This window comes from Suricata suricatta, chromosome 10, assembly GCF_006229205.1.
Source record: "Suricata suricatta isolate VVHF042 chromosome 10, meerkat_22Aug2017_6uvM2_HiC, whole genome shotgun sequence".
NCBI lineage: Eukaryota > Metazoa > Chordata > Mammalia > Carnivora > Herpestidae > Suricata > Suricata suricatta.
The window spans coordinates 111,895,562-111,919,909 of NC_043709.1; the positions used below are offsets into that span (position 1 = coordinate 111,895,562).

General features: G+C 37.8%; 1 protein-coding gene, 1 long non-coding RNA gene and 2 pseudogenes across 2 annotated transcripts in view; 2 read left to right on the forward strand and 2 right to left on the reverse strand.

Annotated features, from left to right (window-relative positions):
* The window catches only part of LOC115303435, a 12,958-nt gene extending 11,832 nt beyond the window's left edge, over positions 1-1,126 (reverse strand). Inside the window, exons 1-2 of the long non-coding RNA XR_003914055.1 lie at positions 1,038-1,126; positions 428-566 (exon numbers count right to left, since the gene is read on the reverse strand). This is a non-coding gene — a long non-coding RNA (uncharacterized LOC115303435). The remainder of the gene's footprint in view (positions 1-427; positions 567-1,037) is intronic.
* Positions 1,127-2,073: 947 nt separating this feature from the next.
* Positions 2,074-24,348, forward strand: part of CCNY (cyclin Y) — a 298,139-nt gene continuing 275,864 nt past the window's right edge. Inside the window, exons 1-2 of the mRNA XM_029953203.1 lie at positions 2,074-2,182; positions 2,540-2,647. The gene's annotated coding sequence lies outside the window, so the exon portion shown is untranslated. The remainder of the gene's footprint in view (positions 2,183-2,539; positions 2,648-24,348) is intronic.
* On the forward strand, positions 2,742-7,595 carry LOC115305348 (annotated as a pseudogene).
* Positions 7,906-8,070, reverse strand: LOC115305886 (annotated as a pseudogene).

Sequence of the window (24,348 nt, forward strand, 5' to 3'; positions counted from 1 at the left end):
TCTCACTAGAATTCTTTTCATCTTGCAAAACTGAAACTCTGACCCATTAAGCAACTCCCTGTTTTCCCTTCTCCCCAGCCCCCCAACCCATCTCTATGAATTTGACCACTCTAGGTACCTCATGTAAGTGGAGTCACACAGCGTTGTCTTTCTGTGTCTAGTTTATTTCACTTAGTATAATGTCTTCAAAGTTCATCCATGCTGTATCATGTGACAGAATTTCCATCCTTTATTTTTTAAACTTCTTTCTCTTCCCCCACCCCAAAGTAGGAATGATATAATCTGAAAATAATAAACTTACAACAGCGTACTTGTTTCTCTTATTTCACTCACTTTGAGCATTTGGTAAGGGGCACTCACCCTAAGCCTCATTTTTCTCATCTGTAAAATGGAGTAATAACATACACACATACACGCGCACACTGACCTAGCCCTTGTGCCTGATGCAAAGCAGGAGCTGAGGAGCTACGAGTCCTCTCCCTGGTCCTCCTCTTGAGCTGGTTTTGTCCTCACTCCAGCTGCCCCTACTCAATTCTTTTCTCTCCTTTTTTTGACTCTCCTGGGACCTAAGAAAGGAAGGGAACAGAAAAAGCCACTACATGGGATTTCAAAGGACTTTACTGGGGGCAGAGTGGAGGGGTGAGGGTTGGGTCTTGACATGCACAGCTCAAGGCCAAGGTGGAAGTGGTCACTCTGCCCAGGACAGTGTAGGACTCTGGGGGAAAGCGTTTGTTTTTTAAGGCTTAATAATGTTCCATCATATGGATATACCACATTTTGTTTATCCATTCATTTGTCAATGGATCCTTAGGTTGCTTCCACCCTTTGGCTATCCTGAATAGTTCCGCTATAAATGTGGGTGTATGAATATCTCTTGGAGAGACTACTTTCAATTCTTTTGAGTATATATTGAGAAGTGGAATTGCTGAATTATCTGGGAATTCTATTTCTACCTAAGGGGGAACCACAATACTATTTTCTATTGCAACTGCACTACCTTACATTCTTACCAATGGTGCGTGAGCAAGTTTGGTTACCTGGTTTGGTGGTCCAGAGTAGATTAGAAGTGGTGCATTAGAAGGGTCAACAAATAAAATGATAGCGTGAAGTATCATTTGGCAATCTACTACTGAGTGACAAGAATTCTAAGAAACAAAATTAGTACTGGATTATTACAATATTCAATAACGGATGCTCTTAATAATGATCTGGAGATGAAATGAAAAAGCCAAATTATATTTGATTTTCATTATATAAGGAGGCTGGCATCTATATATATTTTACAAATATACCCATTGATAATCTAATTATGTAGATATTGAAGTTTTTTTTTTTAAGTAAGATTCACTCTTAGCACAGAGCCCACCTTGGGGCTTGAACTAAAACCCCTCAGATCAAGAGTCAGATGTTTAACTGACTGAGCCACTCAGGTGCCCTTGAAGTGTTTAATTTTATTATTATTTCAAAAACCATAAAAATGGTGAAATTTTTCAAAAGATTGGTCTTTAAGGAGGCAATTTTCTTTATTCACAAATTTAACTTGCATGGAATGGAAGCCTTCTTTGTAATGCCACATTAGTGACATGTTACTATTTCCTATATAATAATCATACAGATGCCTTTTCAAATATAAACTATGATATAATAAGTACACACACTACACTAAAACACTATTTTCAGTTAATGGGGTCTATGTGATTACAGAATGTTTATTGATTAAAGAACGAGGGAATCCATTTAGTTGGGAATAATCTTGGGGAGTTGAATATTAAGATCTAGGATACTTGAGGGTGGATATCAGAGTTTTCAGGTCATCATAGGATTCCTGGAGTTGTGTCCTTTTTCCTCTCCTCTTTCTCTAAGTAAAATTTACAAACCAAATCATTGAAGAATGACAAGTCTAATAATTAATTACCATTTGGTGGGCATATTGAACAACCTCATGTACAGAATGCCAGGAATCTGAAGGAAGTTAGGAGGTGACAGATGCCCTGAGGAGGGGGGGTCATGACATAGTTAATGACACATAAGGGGCATTATTACAGGGGGCGGGGGGCTGCCTGTGGGAGGACTAGGTAAGAGCCAAGGAGGGAAGTGTGCTCCATCCCATGCAAGAGCCACGGTCGCCACTGGTAGCTGGCCGGCTGACTAGTGTCCAGAGGCAGCAGGCAGAGGCATGGCGGTAAGCGCTTTGCGTGTGAAGCACCAGAGGACCCAGGCCAGGGGTCGCTAGGAAGGATAGATGATCTGGGAGTCGAGAGTAATGTTTGTCAGGAAGGCCGGTGAGCGGCTCACCGACAGAGACTAAAGCCAGGGAGGTACGCAAGGTTAAGGAACGAAAAGGGATCTGAATACAAAATATTGAAACTGAGAATAAACAAGCAATTAATAGTTAAAATGTCAGGGAGCTGTTGAAGTATGTGTGAAGAATGTCACAATGAGCCTGTAATTTCATCTCTTGAACTGGGGAAAATGCCATTGTCACTTTTTTGCTACACAACATGGTTCCTTTGTAAAGGAAGGCGCGTTGCTGTTCCAGGTTCACGGGTGAGGAGCCTGGGCGGTGAACCCAAGCCCCTGTAGCCATATCAACACCGGAAGCTGAGTTAGGACTGGAATTCACCGCCCTGCAGCTTCCTGCTAACAGGTGAGCCTTGATCCATAATTTCCCAGTGCTAAAAATCTCTTCTTTCCTAGAAAAAGCCTTTGTTTCTAATAAATGCATCCTGTTTTAATGGGCAATGGGTTATGGGGACAAGCGAACTGGCATAAACGTGTTCAGTAAAAGTCCACAGCAATGTTAGCTTAGGAAGTGGCCCGAATTTAGGGATTTTGCTTGTTTAAAGACACTAGGTTTTTGATGCCTTTACACTGAGACTTCAATTCAGTGGTACTGACTCTATACTAACCATTAAGTATGTGCTGGACTCATGGTTTTTATCTAATAATTTTCTTCTAAATGATTATCTATTTGTCTGGTTTTTTAGGCAATGAAGCAGGGGCTTTTTCATGCATGTTTGAACCTTTAGTGCAAATTGCAGAAAATCACTAAAATGTAAGATTATTGAGATTGTTGTTTGAGGCTTTTTGAAAAAATAACTAGATTGATAGAAAATTTGTCCCTGTCACATATTATTTTTTACTTCAGAGTTTCTTTATTTGGTAGTTGAATTTTAAAACTCTAGTTACTTCTAGTTAGTTACAAACAAAATAGTTCAAGGCACTTGCTGTATTCTAGAATGTTCTGCAAACAAGTATAGTTTAGGATTTGTAATAACAAGATACCAAGGTGGAATGGGCTACTCCCTTCTGCCTATCTCACCTTTTACGGTAAGGAGTTCTTGTAGAAAAAAATCACCTGGATGCTGCATGAAGGATCCTATTGGTTCTCAGGTAAAGGCAGAATGAAGCCATGAAAATCAGGAATCTGAAAGCATGTTTCTCAAAATATGGTTGTCCAGGTCATCAATCGTGGTGTTCTGAGATGTGTGACTGAAGTGAATACTCCTGGGCCTTGGGAGAAAAGTTTGGGACAGTGCACGTTTTTAAACAAGCTCATCAGGTGATTCTGTGCATGTTAGGTTTCAGAATCACTGCATTTGAAGAGGAAAGACCTGACTTTTGTTAAAGTCAATTCTGCCAGACACAGTCTCTTCTAGACGCTCTATGATGTATGCAATCTCTCTCTTTTTAAATTTCTTTTTAATGTTTATTCATTTTGAGAGACACAGTGTGAGCAGGGGAGGGGCAGAGACAGAGGGAGACACAGAATCAGAAGCAGGCTCCAGGCTCTGAACTGTCAGCACAGAGCTAGAAAACGGGTTCAAACTTGTGAATTGCTAGATCATGACTTGAGCTGAAGTCAGATACTCAATCGACTGAGCCACCCAGGTGCCCTGTATCCGCAATCTCTGGATGCAAAATGGTTCACTTAATTTTTTTAACACTTGAAGAAACAAATTCATGTGCATTCATAGAGTTCCTTTTCAAGAAATGAAAATACATCTGGGAGAATTAGGGGGTTCTCACCTATGTTCACATAGAGGATAAATCTTACCGATGTCTGAAGCCAAAGCAAGTTGTACAAATACAATACAAACAAAACTATAAAACTAACAAAAATTCAAATTGGCAACGTTGATGAGAGACAGCTGGTGTTGTTTGCTGAAACTAAATCTTACATGTTAGGTTTATAGCAGAAAGATATAGCTTTGGATCAGCTCTATTTTTGATTAAAGTAATATGACTGCTGACAAGGCTTTGTTTGCTAAGTCAGAATAATTAGGCTTCATACTTAGCCAAACTTTTTAGCAAGCAGTCCTTCAATGAGCTCTCCCTGCTTCTTCAAGACACCCACGGTTCTCTAGGTCAGAGGCTTTTCTTTTTTCTGTGAAAGGCCAGAGAGTAAATCCTATAGGTTTAATAAGGCTAAGAGACAAAATTGAAATACACACTTATATAGTAAGAAAGTGTCTTGTCACACAAATAGGCACAGCTGAATAGTGATACTAATCACAAGCATGTGATTTTAATAGAAAACATTAATTACGTGAGTCATTTATAAAATTCTATTATATTCTTTCCTTGATAAGTGCCTTTTAGCATGTTACTGTAGATCAATCAGTTCAAATGAAAGTTAAGTGGAAGCTAGATGGATTTTGCACAATTAGATGGATTTTGAAATATGAGACTCTTCTTTTGCATATGAAGTGAGGTCCAAAAAATACTTTTGGTACTGTCGTTGAGCTTAGAAAATATATTCTCTGCAAATTCGTGTGGGATGGAGGTTTAACTTCTTGGTTTAATTTTTGACAACATAGGAAGTAAAAACAGCAGCTTGATATTACTTATGATTCAAACATTAGTTGTCATCAAAATGACTTTGCTGCAGTGTAAATTTTGCATATAAGCTCAGCTTTGCCCTATAGTTTTAGGTTCAATTCATTAAGGAACATAAGTCAGCAGCAAAAGCTAATTTCCAAAATCACTCACTGTTAAGTAACAGTAATTGAAGAAAGTCCTCATTCAGAGAAATTTCAATCTTGATCCTGGGTTGAATATAATATTAATATAATTTAATCAGTGCTAAAATGTCACACTGCTGTGTGGTAGGGCAATTAAGGATTTGCTTCTATCTATGTCAAAATTTTGGGTACTCAAGATACTAAGTCCATGAGAGTAGAAGTTTACTATTGACAATACCAATTCAGTAACACACAATATCAAATATGTTTCTCAGAAGTACCTGCTTATAAGGGTGCCTGGGTGACTCAGTCAGCTAAGTGACTGAATCTTGATTTGGGGTCAGGTCATGATCTCATAGTTCGTGAGACTGATCCCCATATCAAGCTCTGCACAGAGACTGCTTGGGATTCTCTCTCTTCCTCTCCCTGCTCCTCCCCTACTTGTACATGTACTCTCTCTCAAAATAAGTAAACATTAAAAAAGAAGTACCTGCTGATAAATAATACAATGAATATAATGAAGTCTTTAAACACCTTAAATTTTCAAAATCTGTAAATTCATCCAACTAAGCACTTTTCTTCTCCACATACATTTTGTCACATGGCACATAGCACATCATCATAGCACATCTTAGCAGATTCCACTTCAGGTTGTACTAAATTAGTGTTTTCTAAAATATTCTCAATTGTTTCATACAGACCATTCATAGAGGTGAAGCTCAGTGACTTTAGATCTGGCATTGATTCCTTGAATAAACAACTGAACAGTATGTTGATTTACCAAAAGCCAAGGAAACCCCCTGAAATCACTTGGCTTCTTTTTAAATGGACTATTGATATTGCTTCCAATGTCTAAACTCTTTGAGTCCTTTTCCCCCAAAAGTTAATAGTCTTAAACCAGTTTATTTTCTCTGGACACATTTCTCTGGCTTGGAATCAAATATGACAACACCACTTGTCAAGGACTCATTTTATCTAAAAATGAACTATTTAGAAACTTACTTTGGTTGCAGCTTCATTTCAAAAAATTTTGTAAAAAAATTATACCTTAATGAAGTAGTCCTTCTACTTTCCACTGAAAAGTGACAAATGTTTTCCTATAAGTTGGGAATATTGTTATGATTGCTTAGTTATAAGTCATACTGACAGATACTACAGTTTTAGCACAGCAATAACATTACTTCATAATAAAAAACACAGTTCTTTGTCATCCAGTTGATGACAGAATAATCCATGCTCCATTATGTTTTACAAGTATAATATTTGAAGTTTACTTTTCTACCATTTTTGTCTCCCATTTATGTACTGGTCATAAAAATTTATAGGTCTCTCTCCCCTGGTGCTCCAACCTGACTTCCCTCCTGGACCCAACCCACAGAAAGGCTGCCCAGAGAAGGCAGGGAGGGATGGGTACGCAGGTCTGTGTGGCGCCAATGAGAACTTCCATGCTGCCCCCAGCTGCACGAGAAAGCTGGACCGGGCCTTCTCCAGGTTCCCAAGGGGTCCTGCCAGATGCCAAAAGTGAGTGGAGAATTGTAGGAGAACAGACTTTGAAGGTAAAACACCTGACCAACTACATAAACATTATCGATTATGTGCCAAACACTTTGAGACCTCTGTAATCTGTAGAATTAGTCCTTATGGGACAGTTCTTGGAGATAATGTAATACCAACAATATCTGTTTGATCTTACCAGTCATTTGAGCAATCCACATATTAGACACAAAAAACTAATAAAAGAAATGAGTGAAGATTAAATCAGGAAACTGAAACAGAAAAAAATGATGAAAATTCTGAAAAGAAACAAAAATAAATAAATGACAGCAGTGTTCAGAATCCTAGTGCAGAAGAAGGAGGTGAAGACCAGGATGAAGATATTTTTCATTCAACCCTTGAAAAGAAAGAAAACAAAGGATACTTAAAATCTTTATTTGAAATGTTGATTCTTCAAAAAAATTTTTTCGTTTATTTTGAGAAAGAGAGAGAACAAGCAGGGGAGGGGCAGAGACGGAGAGAGGGAGAGAGATAATCTTAAGCAGGCTCTGCACTCAAACTCAAACTGATATGGAGGGTCATGAACTGTGAGATCATGACCTGAGCTGAAAGCAAGACTCAGATGCTTGACCTACTGGACCACCCCGGTGTCCCTGAAATTTTGATTCTTATAAGAAAATAAGGCATGGACACGAAAATAAGGTGGACACGAAACTGATGAATTCCCAGAGAATCTCTTTGTTCAAGCACTGCTGGAGTGCGGGATAAATTCTGATGAAGAAATTGAGAAAGCACTTTGAGACAACAGCAGTTAACACATTGTTCTGCTCAAGAAAACAGCAGAGGCAGATGCTGTAGAGATCTGTGAGAACTGCATTCCGGAGAGAACCCTCAGGGCAGTAAGAGGCCCCCACTTCTTCTTTTCCATCATCACTGATGCCATAATGGCCATAGCAGGGGAAGAATATTTGCCTGTGTTGGTGAGGTGTGTTGATGAATCTCATAACCTGAGAGAGGAATTTGTAGGCTTCTTGCCTTATGAAATTGATGCAGAAATTTTGAAATTTCACACTGAGATAACGGAGAAGTGGGGATTAAACTGGAGTATTTTCATGGCCAGGCTTACATTGTGTATAGTGGATTTGCTTCCAAAATGAAAGCTGTTCCTTGTAGACTTTTAGAGAAATATCTCCAAGCTGTCTAAACACTTTGCTCTTCCCGTGCCTTAAATATGTGGTTGGCAAAATCAGTGTCTGTCTGTGTTCCTAATGTGCTGCATTAGGAACAATAGAAGAAGCTTGTTCTTTCTTCCATTGATCTCCACAACTGCTTTTAGAGCTTGAACTGAAGGACATCTGTCATTCCCAGTGGACAGGCAGGCATGATGCTTGTGAAATTTTAGTGGACCTCCTAAACAGTTGTTTTATGTTTAGACGGTGACACAAACATTAGATGGAATCAGTATACAGCTGGTAACAGTTTTTGATTTCCTCATTGCCACTGTTGTTCCTAAAGATCTTTTACACGAGCCTTTGGATAGAGGATGTATCAGGCATTAAACTGATAAGAACAGATACTACACTTGATCTTAGCCAAAAGGCCAAGAAGTGATACAAGAGCCTTTGGGAAATATCTCCAGGGACAAACCTCCAATGTCTTCTTGGCAGTCAGTAGTTTGACTGCAGTGCTGTATTCATGGAATGAAATGATGGAAAAATATTGAAGTTTGTCATGAATTTCGGCTCGAAAAATCCAAGCTTGATATTCAGCTGAAACTCGCTGGAGAATTCCACACAGCCCAGCGAGGAAACCTGGAATCTCAGCTAACCTCTGAGAGTCACTATAAAGAAACTGCAATGTTCCAACAGTGGAACACATTATTTAGGAACTGAAAGACATTCTCAGAACAGCACCTCAGAGCTCTTAAATGCTTATCCCTGGTACCCTCTGTCATGGGACAGCTCAAATTTAATACACTGGAGGGGCACCAAGCTGACATGTTCAGAAGTGACTTGCCTAATTATGACACCCTCTCACCTGAGTTGCATTGTAGGAGAATCAAGTGGAAACAAAGAGTGAAAGACATAGAGCTTCCATTCACCATTTATGAAACACTGTACCTGGCAAAACATCAAGTTTTTCCTAATATTTATGCATTGCTGAAAATCCTGTGTATTCTTCCCGTGATGAAGGCTGAGAATGAGTGCTATGAACACGGGTGAAAGTGTCTCAAAGCATACCTGAGGAACACTTTGACAGAAGACCAAAGGTCAAGTAATTTGGCTTTACGCAACATAAATTTTGATATAAAACACGATCTGGATGTAATGGTGGACACATATATCAAACTCTATTACTAAGAGCTTCCTACAAATAACTCAGAAGCCATTGAAAATACCTAAGAGGCCTTTAAAGTAAGCTTTCTCTGGGGCACCTGCGTGGCTTAGTCAGTTAAGCGTCTGACTTCAGCTCAGGACATGATCCCACAGTTTGTGGGTTCGAGCCTTACGTCAGGCTTTGTGCTGACATCTCAGAGCCTGGATCTTGCTTTGGATTCTGTGTTTCCTTCTCTCTCTGCCCTTCCCCCATTTGTGCTCACATCTCTCTGTCTCAAAAATGAATAAACATTTAAAAAAGTTAAAAAAATAAAGTTAAGTTTTGTCTTATGTTTGTTATTTGGAAAAATCTGTGAGAAATGTGAGAACATCTTACAGAAAAGCTATAAGTATGTAGGCTACTTAATCACTGAATATATTTTTAAAAAATAGTTTTTAATGTTTATTTTCAGAGAGAGAGAGAATGTGAACAGGAGAGGGGCAGAGAGAGGGAGAGAGTGAAAACCTCAAGCAGAGTCTACACTGTCAGTGGGCTTGAACCCACAAACCATGTGAGATCATGACCTGAGTCAAAATCAAGACACCACACTTAATCGACTGAGCCACTCAGACCCAGGTGCCCCAATCACTGAATATCTTGACCTATCGACTTCTCATTGAGTACATCAGCCATTGATAATCTGCCTATTTAAATGGCCATTGATTGAACTCTTGTGCTTTGGAGACATAACTGTTATTCCAAAAGATAGCACTGAAAGTGCCACAGAACACTTCTATGGGATCTCTGTTAATGGCACTTTGGAATTGTTTTAGTTAAGTCATTTTAGACATAACATTTATTATCACTGGATCCAACTGTCGGATATTGAGTTATCACTTCTTAGAAGAAATAGATTTTGAAGAGGTATGGGAAGAAGGAATACATTTTATAAAATATTATAATGAAGTTCATGAGTGACCTTTGAATAGTAGGGATGTTAAGTATGTTAAAGATCTGTGGTACACCCATGTGGCTCAGTTGGTTGGGTGGATGTCCTGACTCTTGATTTCAAGTCAGGTCATGATCTCATAGTTCACGGGATCAAATCCTGAGTCAGGCTCTGTGCTGACAGTGCAGAGCCTGCTTGGGATTCTCTCTCCCTCTCTCTGCCCGCCCCCCCCCCCAGGCATATTCTTTCTCTCTCTCAAAATAAATAGACATTACCAAAAAAATCTGTAAGGGGCAGTTAAGGTAGTCACCAGTGAGAGAGAAACATGTGTTTGCCAAGAAAGGATTTGAGTATAGGTTTTGTCGTTATCATGAACCTGGGAACAAGTGACAGTTGTAACGGTGAGCCTGCCATTGTTGTTCCACATCGGTTTGTTGCTGTTTACATTCTTTGTTGAGCCTCAGTCTTCATAAGCTTATTAACAGGTGTATGTCCAACACCTCTGTTTCATGGTCAAGACAGGATCCAAGCCCGTGGACACCAACAACTGATTTGTTTGTTTTCCTCTGTCTTTTTCCATGGCTGTATGGACTGCCTCATCTCAACTTCTAAACAAAACCCGAAAACTTACAAAACTAAGTGCTTTGTGGTTTGTCTAGGAATAATGCAGAAAATATTGCTGTTCTTTTTGGTGAAGAAAATCGATTTTGTATAGTTTATTTTAACCTAAATAAAATGTGAACTGTTTTTAAAAACTTATAAAATGTCATGCTATGCCAATATGTACAACCCTCAAAGTGCTGTTGGATTAAAGATTGTTCCTATGACTTGATGTAGGCAGTTCTGCACAGGGATAGAGGACTTCATACAGTCCCTGTCATAACTACTCAACTGTCACTGAAGTACACAATGTGTAAACGGATGAGTTTATTTACTGAACACTGAGAAGAATTTCATAATGTTCACATGAGAAGATACTATTCTTTTGATTTCTTTTACAATCATTTAAAAATCTAAAAACCACTCAAAAGCTGGACCACACAAAAACTGGCAACAGGTAGGCTTTGGACCACAGACTGGTTTGCCCACCACTGCCCTAGATTTAAACTCAGGCCTTTTTAAAAATTATGACTTTAACTCTGTTACCCCTCCCAGGATGGGATTGTATTTTCAGCCTAATTCCTCAAAGTAGAAAAAAAAAAATGGTCTCCTAGACATTTCAGACATAACCCACCAGCAGTTTGGAAAGGGTCCTGAGGTAGCCCCTCACTATGGAAATTCACTCTCTCTTCTCACCTCCAGGATGGTCTTCTACTAATGTCTCAGAAAGAAAACAAAAGCAGTAGGGTCAGAGAAAGCGCAGTCTCCCTGTCAGACTGAGAATTTGATCCAGTTTGTCCTTTGTCTATTTCCACATCTGTTTTGTTGTTCTTTTCTCGGACCTCTGGCTCCCAAAGCTCTCCTTATCCAGTAGTGGTGTCTCGCAGTTTGTGAGTTTCAACCCCACATGGCACTCCACACAGACAGTAAAGAACCTACTTGAGAGTCTCTCTCTCTCCCCCTCTCCCACTTGCACACTTACTCTCTCTCTCTCTCTCAAAATAAAGATATAAAACTAAAAAAAATTGTTTTTAATCTTGAGGATTCCTGAAAGATTTGATGTGTTAAATAATGAATAGCATGAGCAGCACACCTAAATCTTCAAGAAAGTCAAGGTGAATCCATTACAAGCTGAGAATTTCACTGATTAATATTGGGAGCAAGAACTTTGAAAGTTTGGATTGACTTTTAGTCAATTCTAGTATTGATATCCCTTTAGATTCTCTACAATGCATATTGAAGAAACACTCTACTGACATTGGCCTTCTCTGAACCAGTCTTTTCTGGGAAGAGTTCTCAAGTTCCTTAACCCAAACATGACTTGAGAAAATACGTAGAAATAGATCATAAGAAGGTATTGCTACCATTTTAAAGGGTTAGAACAGTGTGAAGAGGGAAGAAGGAAAAGAGAAGAGAGGGGAGGGGGGAAGGAGCAGAGCAGAGTGGGACAGAATAAAAGAGGCAAGATGCATCATTTAAAAAGCATTTTAGGGGTACCTGGGTGATTCCATCAGTTAAGCAGCTGACTCTTGATATCAGCTCAGGTCTTGAGCTCATGGTTGTGAGTTCAAGTCCCACATTGGACTTCACATCCAGCATGGGTCCTACTTAAACAAAACAAAACAAAAACAAAAAAATAACATTTCTTACTTTCTTAAAGTGGATGTTGAGAGAAGAGTGTCTCTACTTTTAAGAATGCTGATGACATGCTTGGGAATGGTCCACAAAAAAAGTCTTAACAATTGAAGGACTAGATATATATTGAGAATATTAGTAGACTGGAGATATATGATAATGAAGATAATATGTGAAGAGATCATTTGGGGCACATTATGTACTAACCTATTTGTTTTCTTGACAAAGGAGGAAACGTTAGATAAATGGAGAAGAGAGTTGGAGAGTAAGGTTTCTACAATACTTTTGGTTGTGGATCTTTGGGTTATTTCTATTGTCACTTTATTGAACTTAGGTCTGCAGTTTTTGCACTTAAATAATTTATTTTCTCGGAGGCATTTTGCCGGTAGTGACTCCCATTGTACTGGATCTTCACCTTGTACAGCCAGAGTTGAGAACCATTGGAATAGAGTATTGAAAGGACAGTGCCAAAGCATTCAAGGTATTCCTCCCAAACTTGGCTTTAAATGATGATTTCAGGATGTACAAAGGCATCATGTCACTAGAGTGGGGCCTATGGTTACCTCGAGTTAGCTAATTTTCCTTAGTGGTTAAGGAGAAATGGGGCCTTTCAGGGTATGGTGCTCTAAAGCATACAGCTTATAAGAATCAGGAACACAGAATAAGTCTTGGTGGGTTGGTCAAGGCAAAGGTAGATATGCAGCCACAGTAGCATGTCATCCCTTCACTGTGAGGGACACACCTGCAAGTCACCTGCAGGAAAGGCTACAAGTCACAATGCAGAAGGCAGCCCTATTCTTTATGTTCTACAAGTGTAATTATTTTTTATAATCTAAATGTCATAAGCCATCCTTGGGTAGGTTATGGAGAAAAAAAAGATGACGAAAGAGGCTTTACATTACCTTTAGATAATTTATTAAGTGAGAAATTTAGCATGCTTCTCTTGATTACCTGTTGGAGGACTCTATGTATTAAGTTGATTTAAAACTCTCTCATGGGGCACCTCGGTGGCTCAGTCGGTTAAGCGGCTGGCTTTGGCTCCAGTCATGATTTCACGGTTCATGGGTTCAAGCCCTGCATCAGGCTCTGTGCTGACAGCTCAGAGCTGGAGCCTGCTTCAGATTCTCTGTCTCCCTCTCTCTCTGACTCTCTCCTGCTTGTGCTGTCTCTCTTTGTCTCTCAAAAATAAATAAGAAACAGAAAAAAAATTTAAACTGTCTCATGGGGGCACTTGGGTGGCTCAGTTGGTTAAGTGTCCAACTTTGGCTCAGGTCATGATCTCACAGTTTGTGAGTTCGATCCCTGCATCAGGCTCTGTGCTGATATCTCAGAGCCTGGAGCTTCCTTCATATTCTGTGTCTCCCCCTCTCTTTGCCCCTCCCATGCTCATGCTTCTGTCTCTCAGTAATAAATAAAACATGTTTAAAAAATAAAAAACATAAACATTCTGTCCTTAAGAACAAAAGAAGTCTGTCTTACTTTTACCTGTGCAGGCATTCTTGAGGATTTAAAAACAAACAAACAACTCTCTCATGCATGGACACAAGCACATATATTTCTTGTTCTACTTTTAAGCCATATAGAGAGGACCCTCCTGTGTAGAACTAACAATATTTCTCAGTGACAGTGAATGAATAGAACAGAATAGAATAAGAGCCCAAATGGAGACGCAGTCACAGAAATCCTCCCTCCAGCAGATGGTGGGTGGGAAGTCCCCAGCGGCATGATAGGTCTTAGTCAGAATTCTTGTTTCCTACTTGTCGTTTAGCAAGTATTTATTGATTTGATTTGAATGGAATTTATTTACTTTCTAAGGTTTACCTTGAAGGACAACACACTGTGAGTAACAATAGCATATAGAACAGCCCTTTCCAGAAGAGGGTTAGTTCAGCCTCACCCCAGGACTTTTGGAAAGTGATGATTCCCTGTGTGAGTTCTGCTTACATATTCAAAATCTCCTGCTTTGGATAGTTCTACAACTGCCAAATGAGAAATGGACCAAACAGCCAGTTGTGGGAGGCAGCTCATAGCCGCCCATAGCAGAGAGCACTCTTATCTGTTAGGATAAACAGCCTGTGTCCAGTGTTTCCAGGCAGTGGAAGAGAGGACTGGACTTGGCCTGAATTCAGTGGGAAGCCCAGGAAGAGGCTCCCCTGAAGATGCAGGAGTGGAAGGAAGATTCTGGGGCTCCAGCTCTTATTTGTGATAGAAGAAGATGCCAAATATTGATTCCTAGAATTAAGACCAATGCAACTAAAAAAAAAGAAAAAATTCAGGCATGACTGTGGCCTTTTGTCTGTTTTGTAAATTCCTGATTGTGTTAAGCAATGTCAGGTAAATAGCTGGGAGGCAGAAAAAAGTAATTGGTTTACAAAGTTGAGAAGGTAATAGGTTAACACCTAGCAGAAAAAGTGGGAGAACCCGAGATCCTCATTGAATCACAACACATGCCATGCTTACATGAGTTCAGGCCAATGGTCCTTAGCAGGTAACTCATTACATTTGGTTCAGTCAAGTCTGGAAGGATGTGAGGTGGAGCTGAACCCTCTATTTGACATCCAGAAGGGAATACTAAAGACAAAAACACAGTTTGAAGACATTGAACAAGCATCAGAACCAGGATCAGATATGGCAGAAAGGTTGGAAGTATCAGACCAAGAATTCTTTTAAACTTTAATATGTTATGGTCCTAAATAGGAAAGGTAGACAACCTGCAAGAACAGATAGATAATGTAAGCAAAGTAATGGAAATTATTTTTTTGAGAATTTATTTTTAAGTAATCTTTACACCCAACATGGGGCTTGAGCTCAGAACCTCAAGATGAAGAGTTGCATGCTCCATCCACTAAGCCAGCCAGGAATCCTGAGAGATGAGAATTCCAAGAAAAGATAAAAGAATGCGACACATGAAAAATACAGTAACAGAAAGGAAAAAATGCCTTTGATGGCTTATTAGTAGACTGGACATGGCTAAGGAAAGAATTTCTGAAGAAATGACAATAGAAACTTCCAAAACTGAAAATTAAAGATAAAAAAAGACTGGGGAAAAAATACCCCAGAGCAGAATATCCAAGAACTGTGGGGCAATTACAAAAGGTCTAACATACTTGTAACAGGAACACCAGAAGGAAGAGAGTTAAAAAAATAGCAGCAATATCTGATGCAATACTGACTGGAAATTTCCCCCAAATTAATGTCAGACACCACACCACAAATCCACAAGCTCAAGGAACCAAGAAAATAATGATCAAAACAAAACAAAACAAAACAAAGATACACATGCATATCATATACAAAGTATAGAAAAAATAAACAATCTTGAAAAAAGTCACAAGAAAAATACACCTTACTTACTTAAAAAGGAGCCTGGGTGGCTCAGTGAATTAAGTGTTCGCCTTTGGCTCAGGTCATGATCTTGTGGTTGATGAGTGTGAGCCCCGTGTGGGGCTCTGTGCTGACAGCTCAGAGCCTGGAGCCTGCTTCAGATTCTGAGTCTCCTTCTCTCTCTGCCATTCCTCTGCTTGTACTCTGTCTCTCTCTCTCTCTCTCTCTCTCAAAAATAAATACAAGCATTTTTTTAAAACAAATTTTAAAAGGAGCAAAGATGATGGGACACCTGGGTGGCTCAGTTGGTTAAGCATCCAACTCAGTGCTGACAGATGAGACCCTGGAGCCTACTTCGGATTCTGTGTCTCCTTCTCTCTCTTTGCCCCTCCTCCTTGCTCTCTCTCTCTCTCTCAAAAATAAAAGAAGCATTTAAAAAAGGGAAAAAAAGGAACAAAGATGAGTATTAGTTCTGACTTCTTCTCAGAAACCATGCAAACAAGAAGAGAGTGGAGTGAGATATTTATACTGTAGAGAGGAAAAAAAATCACCAACCAAGAATTATATACCCTGTGGAAATATCCCTTAAAAGTGAAAGAGAAATAATAACTTTCTCAGATGAACAAAAATTGAATATATTTTTTGCTGATAGATGTTAATTTCTAGAAATGTTAAAAGAAGTTTTTCAGAGAGAGGATATAATATAGGCCAGAATCTTAGATCTGCATAAAGGAGCACTGGGAAAAGACTGAGTGAAAGTAAAATAAAAATAATAAGAGTAACAGTGTAGTGTGTGTGTGTGTGTGTGTGTGTGTGTGTGTGTGTACACACTTAGGTATGCTCATGGATAAGTAGAATGAATGACAGCATTAATGTGAGCAATGAGAGGGAAGAATTAGGATATTTTTTTGTTATTAGGTACTTATTCTACCTGTGAGTTGACATAATGTTATTTGAAAGTAAATCTGGATTAGTTGCAAATGTATATTGCAAAGCCTTTGGCAGTCACTTTAAAAAGTTTAAAAAGTATAACTGACTACACCAAAATAAAAAACTTTTGCACAGCAAAGGAAACCATCAACAAAATTAAAAGGCAACCTACTGAATGGGAGAAGATAATTGCAAATGGTATATCTAATGACAGGTTAGTATTCAAAATATGTAAAGAATTTATATAACTCAACACACACAATCCAATTAAAAAATGGACAGAGCACCCAAAGAGACATTTTTCCAAAGAAGACATACAGATAGCCCACAGCCATATGAAAAGATATCCAACATTACTAATCATCAGGGAAATGCAAATCAAAACTACAGTGATGTCTCACCTCACACTAGCCAGTATGGCTAGCATCAAAAAATAAATAAATAAATAAATAAATAAATAAATAAATAAAATAACAAGTGTTGATGAGGATGTGGAGTAAAGGAGACCCACCTGCTGTGTTAATGGTAATGTAAATTGGTGCAAACACTGTGAAGACAGTATGAAGATTCCTCAAGAAAATTAAAAAGAGAAATACCTTTTTAGTATCTAGTAATTTCACTACTATCTAGTAATCTAGTAATTCCACTACTGGGTAGTTACCCAAAGAAAATGAAAACACTAATTTGAAAAGATATGTGCATCTTTATGTTCACTGCAGCATTATTTACAATAGCCAAAATATGGAAGCAACCTAAGTGTCCATCAATAGATGAATAAAGAAGATGTGGTGTACATATGCAATGGAATATTACTCATTGATGAAAAAAGATATCTTGCCATATCTAGAGGGTATTAGGCTAAATGAAGTAAGTTGAAAAAAGAATATCATATATACATATATATAAATATCATATATACATATATATAAATATCATATGATTTTACTTACATGTGGTATCCAAAAGCACAAAAGAAATAAACATACAGAGCAGAACAGACTCATAAATATAGAGAACAAACTGGTGTTTTTTAGAGGGAAGGGGAGTTGAGAGATGGGCAAAATGGGTGAAGGGGAGTGAGAGTTACAGGCTTCCAGTTATGGAATGAAAAAGTCATGGGGATAAAAGCTACAGCATAGGGAATATAGTCAATGGTATTTTAATAGTGTTGCATTGTGGCAGATGGTAGCTATATTTATGGTGAGCATAGCATAAGGTATAGAGTTGTGGAATCACTATGTTGTATACCCGAAACTAATGTAACATTGTGTGTCAATGAAACTTCAATTTAAAAAAAATAAGTATAAAAAATTAGATAAAAACAGAGAGTGAGGCAAACCATAAGAAACTGAGGGTTGATGGGGGTGGGGAAATGGGCGATGGCCATTAAGGAGGGCATTTATTGGTATGAGCACTTGGTGTTGTATGTAAGTGATGAGTCACTGGAATTTACTCCTGAAGCCAAGACTATACTGTATGTTATCTAACATGAGAATAATAAGAAAATAAAGTAAAAATTAAAAAAGAAGTATAATTGATATGCTAAGAAGAGAAAATGAAATCATAAAGTGTTTAGTTAAGACCATAAAAGGCATAAAAAGTGTGGAAAACAGAAATAAGGAAAGAACAAGAGCAACAAATAAAAAACAGTAACAAATATGGTAGATATTAACATAAATATATTAGGAGTCACTTTAAACATCAATGATTTAAATAGACCAATTAAAACCAGATTATCAGAATGGATCAAAAGCCAGAAATGAGAAGTAGACATATCCAGCAGGCAGAAAATCAATAAGGAAATAGTTGAACTCAATAGATCACTTAACTGGATATACTTGACATCTATAGACTCCTTCATTCAACAACAGCAGATTACACGTTCTTCTCAAGCGCACATGGAACATTGATCAATATAGACCACATTCTGGGCTATAAGTGATACCTTAACAGGTTTAAGAGAATAGAAATCATACAATGTCTGCTCTCAGACCACAATTCATAAACCAAAAATCCATAAAAGAAAGAGGGCTGAAAATCCCAAATTGCTTGGTGATTAAACAACACATTTCTAAGCAAAGAAGAAATCTCAAGAAAAATTACAAAATAATTTGACCTAATAAAAATGAATATACATATTACTAAAATGTGCCATGCAGCAAAAGCAGTTCTGAGGGAAATTTATAGCATTGGAGGCATATATTAGAAGAGAAGAAAGATCTAAAATTAATACTCTAAGCTTCCATCTTAAGAAGCTAGAAAAAGAAGAATTAAATCCAAAGTATGAATAAGAAATAACGAGAATTATTTAAAAAGGAAAGAACTAAAATTAGAGCAGAAATCAATGAAATTAAAAATAGGATATTAATAGAAAAAAACCCAACAAATCAAAAAAACTGGTTCTTTCAAAAGACTGATAAAAATAGTAAGCTTCTAGCCAGGGTAATTAAGAAAAAGAGAGGGACACCTGGTGACTCAGTTGGTTGTGTCTGACTATTGATTTTGGCTCAGATCATGATCTCACAGTTTGTAAGATTGACCCCTTGTCAGGCTCTGTGCTAACAGCATGGAATGTGGTTGGGATTCTCTCTCCCTCTCTCTCTCTCTGCCCCTCCCTTGCTCATGCTTTCTCTCTTTCTCAAAATAAATAAAATAAACTTTAAAAAGAGAAAAAATATAGCACAAATTACTAGTATCAGAAACAAAATAAGGACATCACTGCAGATTCCAGGGACATTAAAGGATAGTAGAAGAATACTATGAGCAACTATATGACCACAAACTTGATAGCCTAGATAAAATGGACCAATGCTTTTTTTTAATTTGTTAAGTTTATTTATTTATTTTGAGAGAGAGACAAAGAGAGCAAGCAGTTTAGGGACAGAGAGAGACAGGGAGAGTGAGAATCCCAAGCAGGCTCCACACTGTCAGCATAGAGCTCAATGTGGGGCTTGAACTCACAAATGACAAGTTTATGACCTGAGCCAAAACCAAAAGTCAGACAGTTACCTGACTGAGCCACCCAGGTACCTTTGGACCAATTCTTTAAAAGACACAAGCTGCCAAAACTCAAGAAATAGACAATTGAATAGGCCTGTATCAAATAAATCTAATTAATAATTAATAATCTTCTAAAACAGAAAGCACTAGGCTCAGATGGGTTCACACGTGGATTCTACAAAATATTTAAGGAAGAAATCATACAATTCTCTACAATCTCTTTCAGAGGATAGAAGCAAGAGGAATACTTTCTTTTTTTTAATGTTTTTTAAATTATTATTATTTATTTATTTATTAAATTCTTTTTTTTAATGTTTTATTTATTTTTGATACAGAGAGAGACAGAGACGAGAGGGGGAGGGGCAGAGAGAGAAGGAGACACAGAACTGGAAGCAGGCTCCAGGCTCCAAGCTAGCTGTCAGCACAGAGCCCCATGCGGGGCTCGAACCCACGAACATGAGATCTGACCTGAGCCGCAGTCGGAGGCTTAACCGACAGAGCCACCCAGGCGCCCCAAGAGGAATACTTTCTAACTCATTGTTTGAGCCTAGGATTGTCCTAATACCAAAACTGGACAAAGACATTGCAATAAAAAGAAAAGTATGTTGTGAACATAGATGCAAAATCTTCAACAAAACAGTAGCAAATAGACTCCAACAATGATTAATAAGAATTATACACCATGACCAAGTGGGATTTGTCCCAGGTGTGCAAGTCCAATTCAATATTTGAAAATCATTAAGTAATCCACTACATTAACAGGCTGCAGAAGAAAAACCATGATTGCATCAAGAGAGATGCCAAAATACATTTGACAAAATCCAATCCCTATTTATGATAAAAATTCTCACCAAAGTAGGAATTAGAGGAACTTCCTCAACTTGATATGGAACACCTATAAAAAAAAACCCCACAACTAACATTATACTTAATGGTGAGACATTTGAAACTTTCTCACTAAGATCAGGAACCAGACAAGGATGTCTTCTCTCACGACTGCCTTTCAGCATCATACTTGAAGTCCTAAGCTAATGCAATAAAACAAGAAAAGGAAATAAATGGTTTACAGATTGAGAAGGAAGAAATAACAATCATAGAAGACATGATCACTGGGGTCCTGGGTGGCTCAGTCAGTTAAGCGGCTGACTTCACAGGTCATGATCTCACAGTTCACTAGTGCAAGCCCCACATCAGGCTCTGTGTTGACAGCCAATTATATTAGTACCCCACGTCAGTGAAATACTCAGGTATAAATCTAACAAAGTACGTACAAGATTTATCTGAGGAAAACTGCAAAACTCTGATGAAAGACATCAAAGAACTAAATAAATGTAGAGATATTCCATATTCATGGATACAAAGACTTAAGATGTCAGTTCTTCTCAACTTGATCTATAGATTCAACACAATTCTAATAAAACTCCCAGCAAATTATTTGTGGATATCAACAAACTGATTCTAAACTGTGGATGGAGAGGCAAAACAACAAGAATAGCCACCCCAACATTGAAGGAAAAAAACAAAATTGGAGGATTGACACTACTCTACTTCAAGAATTACTATACTACAATCAAGACAGTGTGGCATTGATGAAAGAATAAGAAGAGAATAGAAAGCCCAGAAACAGACCCATATAAATATAATCAACTGATCTTTGACAAAGCAGCAAAAACAAGAGAACAAAGAGGAGATAGTCTTTTCAACAAATGGTACTGTAAAACTGAACATCTACATACCAAAAAAAAAAAAAAAAGAATATAGACACAGTCCTTACACTTTTCACAAACATGCCAAATGGACCTAAATATAGACCTAAACTTAAAACACAAAACTATAAAAGTATTAGAAGACGACATAGATACTAAACCCAAATATTGGTGATGGCAATAACATAAAAATTTTTTTTTAAATATTTTATTTATTTGTGAGAGAGAGAGAGACAGATCGAGAGAGAGTGAGAGAGAATGGGAGAATGCAAATACAGGAGGAGACACAGAATCCAAAGCAGGCTCCAGGCTCTGAACTGTCAGCAGAGAGCCCAACATGGGGCTCGAACTCACAGACCACGAGATCATGACCTGAACTGAAGTCAGAAGCTTAAATGAATGAGCCACCCAGGAGCCCAGGCAATGGCTTTTTGGATACAACACCAAAGTCACAATCTATGAAGTAAATAATTGATAAGATATATTTCATTAAAATTAAAAACTTCTATTCTGCAAAACCCAATGTCCAGAGAATAGAAATTAAGACACAGACTGGGAGAAAATATTTGCAAAAGACACATCTGATAAAGGACTGTTAAACATGCTAATCGAAAAATGAGCCAAAGACCTGAACAGAAACCTTACTAAAGAAGATATACCAATGAGAAGTAAGCATGTGGAAAGATATTGGACATCATATATCATTAGGGAATTGCAAATTGAAACAACAATTAGATATCACTATAACACTTATTAGAATGGCCAAAATCCAAAACACTCATAACACCAAATACTGCTGAGGATATGGGGCACCAGTTGCAGGCACCTTGGAAGACAGTTTGCTAAAACTAATCACACTCTTACCGTATGATCCAGCAATTATGCTCTTTGGCATTTACCTAAAGGAGTTGAAAACTTGGTCACACAAAAAGCTGCATGCAGATATTTATAGCACCTTTATTTATAACTGCCAAAATTTGGAAGCCACCAAGATGTCCTTCCATAGGTAAACTAATAAAAAAACAAAAGTGTGGTACATCCAGATCATAGAGTATTAATTATTTAGTGCTAAAAAAAAAGAAATGAGCTATCAAACTATGAAAGACATGGAGGAAAGATAAGTGCATATTACTTGCTCAGTGAAAGAAGACAATTTCAAAAGTACACATACCATACTCAAGACATTCTGGAAAAGGCAAAACTGTGGAGGAAATAAACACATCAGTAGGTGCCAGAGGATGGGTGGGAGGAAGGAAGATAGCACAGGGATTTTTAGGGTGGTGAAAACCATTCTGTATGATACATGAGTGGATTCATGTAATTATATCTTTTTTAAAAATTAGTTTCAGGAGTAGAATTTAGTCACTCATCACTTACATATTACACTCAGTGCTCATCACAAATGCCCCTCTTAATGCCCATCACCCGATTAGCCAATCCCTCTACCCACTTCCTCTCCAGCAACCCTGTTTGTTCTCTATAGTTAAGAGCCTCTTATAGTTTGCCTCCCTCTCTGTTTTTATCTTATTTTATTTTTCCTTCCCTTCCCCTATGTTCATCTGTTTTGTTTCTTAAATTCCACATATGAGTGAAATCATATGGTATTTGCCTTTCTCTGACTAATTTATTTCATTTCACTTAGCATAATACACTCGAGTTCCATTTACATCATTGTAAATGGCAAGATTTTATATATACGTGTGTGTACATATTCTTTATCCATTCATCAGTCAATGGACATTTGGGCTCTTTCCATAATTTGGCTATTGTTGATAGTGCTGCTATAAACATTGGGGTACATGTGCCCCTTTGAGTCAGTATTTTTCTATTCTTTGGATAAATACCTAGTAGTACAATTGCTGGACATAAGGTACTTCTATTTTTAACTTTTTGAAGAAAATCCATACTGTTTTCCAGAGTGGCTGGACCAGTTTGCGTTCCCACCTACAGTGTAAGAGGGTTTTCCTTTCTCCACATCCTTGCCAACATCTTTTGCTTCCTGAGTTAATTGTAGCCATTTTGACAGGTGTGAGGTGGTATCTCACTGTGGTTTTGATTCATATTTCCCTGATAATGAGGGATGTTTAGCATTTTTCATGTGTCTGTGAGCCATTTGTATGTTGTCTCTGGAGAAATGTCTGTTCATTTCTTCTGCAGATTTCTTAACCAGATTATTTATGTTGGGGGTGTTGAGATTGATCAATTCTTTATAGATTTTGGCTACTAGCTCTTTATCATCCTATATGTCATCTGCACATATCTTTTCCCGTTCTGTAGTTTACCTTTTAGTTTTGTTGATTGTTCCCTTCAGTGTGCAGAAGCTTTTTATATTGATGAAGTCCCAATAATTAATTTTTGCTTTTGTTTTTTTTGCCTCAGGAGATGTGTCTAGTAAGAAGTTGCTACAGCCGAGATCAAAAAGGTGCCACATGTGTTCTCCTCTGGGATTTTGATGGTTTCCTGTCTCATATTTAGGTCTTTCATACATTTTGAATTTACTTTTGTGTATGTGTAAGGAAGTGGTCCAGTTTCATTCTTTTGCGTGCCACTGTCCAGTTATCCCAACACCATTTGTTGAAGACATTGTCTTTTTTTCCATTGGATATTCTTTTTTCCTTTGTTGGAGATTAGTTGACAATATAGTTGTGGGTCCATTTCTCGGTTCTCTGTTCTGTTCCATTGATTTATGTGTCTGTTTTTGTGCCAGTACCACACTGTCTTGATTACTACAACCTTGTAATATAGCTTGAAGACCAGAACTGCTTCGCTTTTTCAACATACTTTGGCTATTCAGGGTCTTTTCTGTTTCCACACAAATTTTAGAATTTTTTTTCTAGCTCTGTGAAGAGTGCTGGTGGCTGGAGTGTTGATAGGGATTGCACTGGATGTGTAAATTGCTTTGGGTAACATAGACATTTTAACAATATTCATTCTTTCAATCCATGAGCATGGAATATTTTCCCATTTCATTGTCTTCTTTTTTTCCTTCATAAGTGTTCTATAGTTTTCAGAGTACAGATCTTTTACTTACTTGGTTCAATTTATTCGTAGATATTCTGTAGCTTTTGGTGCAATTGTAAGTGGAGTCTATTCCTTGATTTCTTTTTTTTTTTTTTGCTCCTTCATTTTTGGTGTGTATAAACACAACATATTTTATAACCTGCAACTTTGCTGAACTCATATATCAGTTCTAGCAATAGTTTGATGGAGTCTTTTGGGTTTTCTACATAGAGTATCATGTCATCTGCAAATAGTGAAAGTTTGACTTCTGATTTGGATGTCTTTTATTTCTTTTTGTTGTCTAATTACTGAGGCTAAGACTCAGTACTATTTTGAACAACAGTGGTGAGAGTGGACATCCCTTTCATGTTCCTGACCTTAGGAAAAAAGCTCTTCCACTGAGGATGATATTAGCTGTGGGTCTTTTATA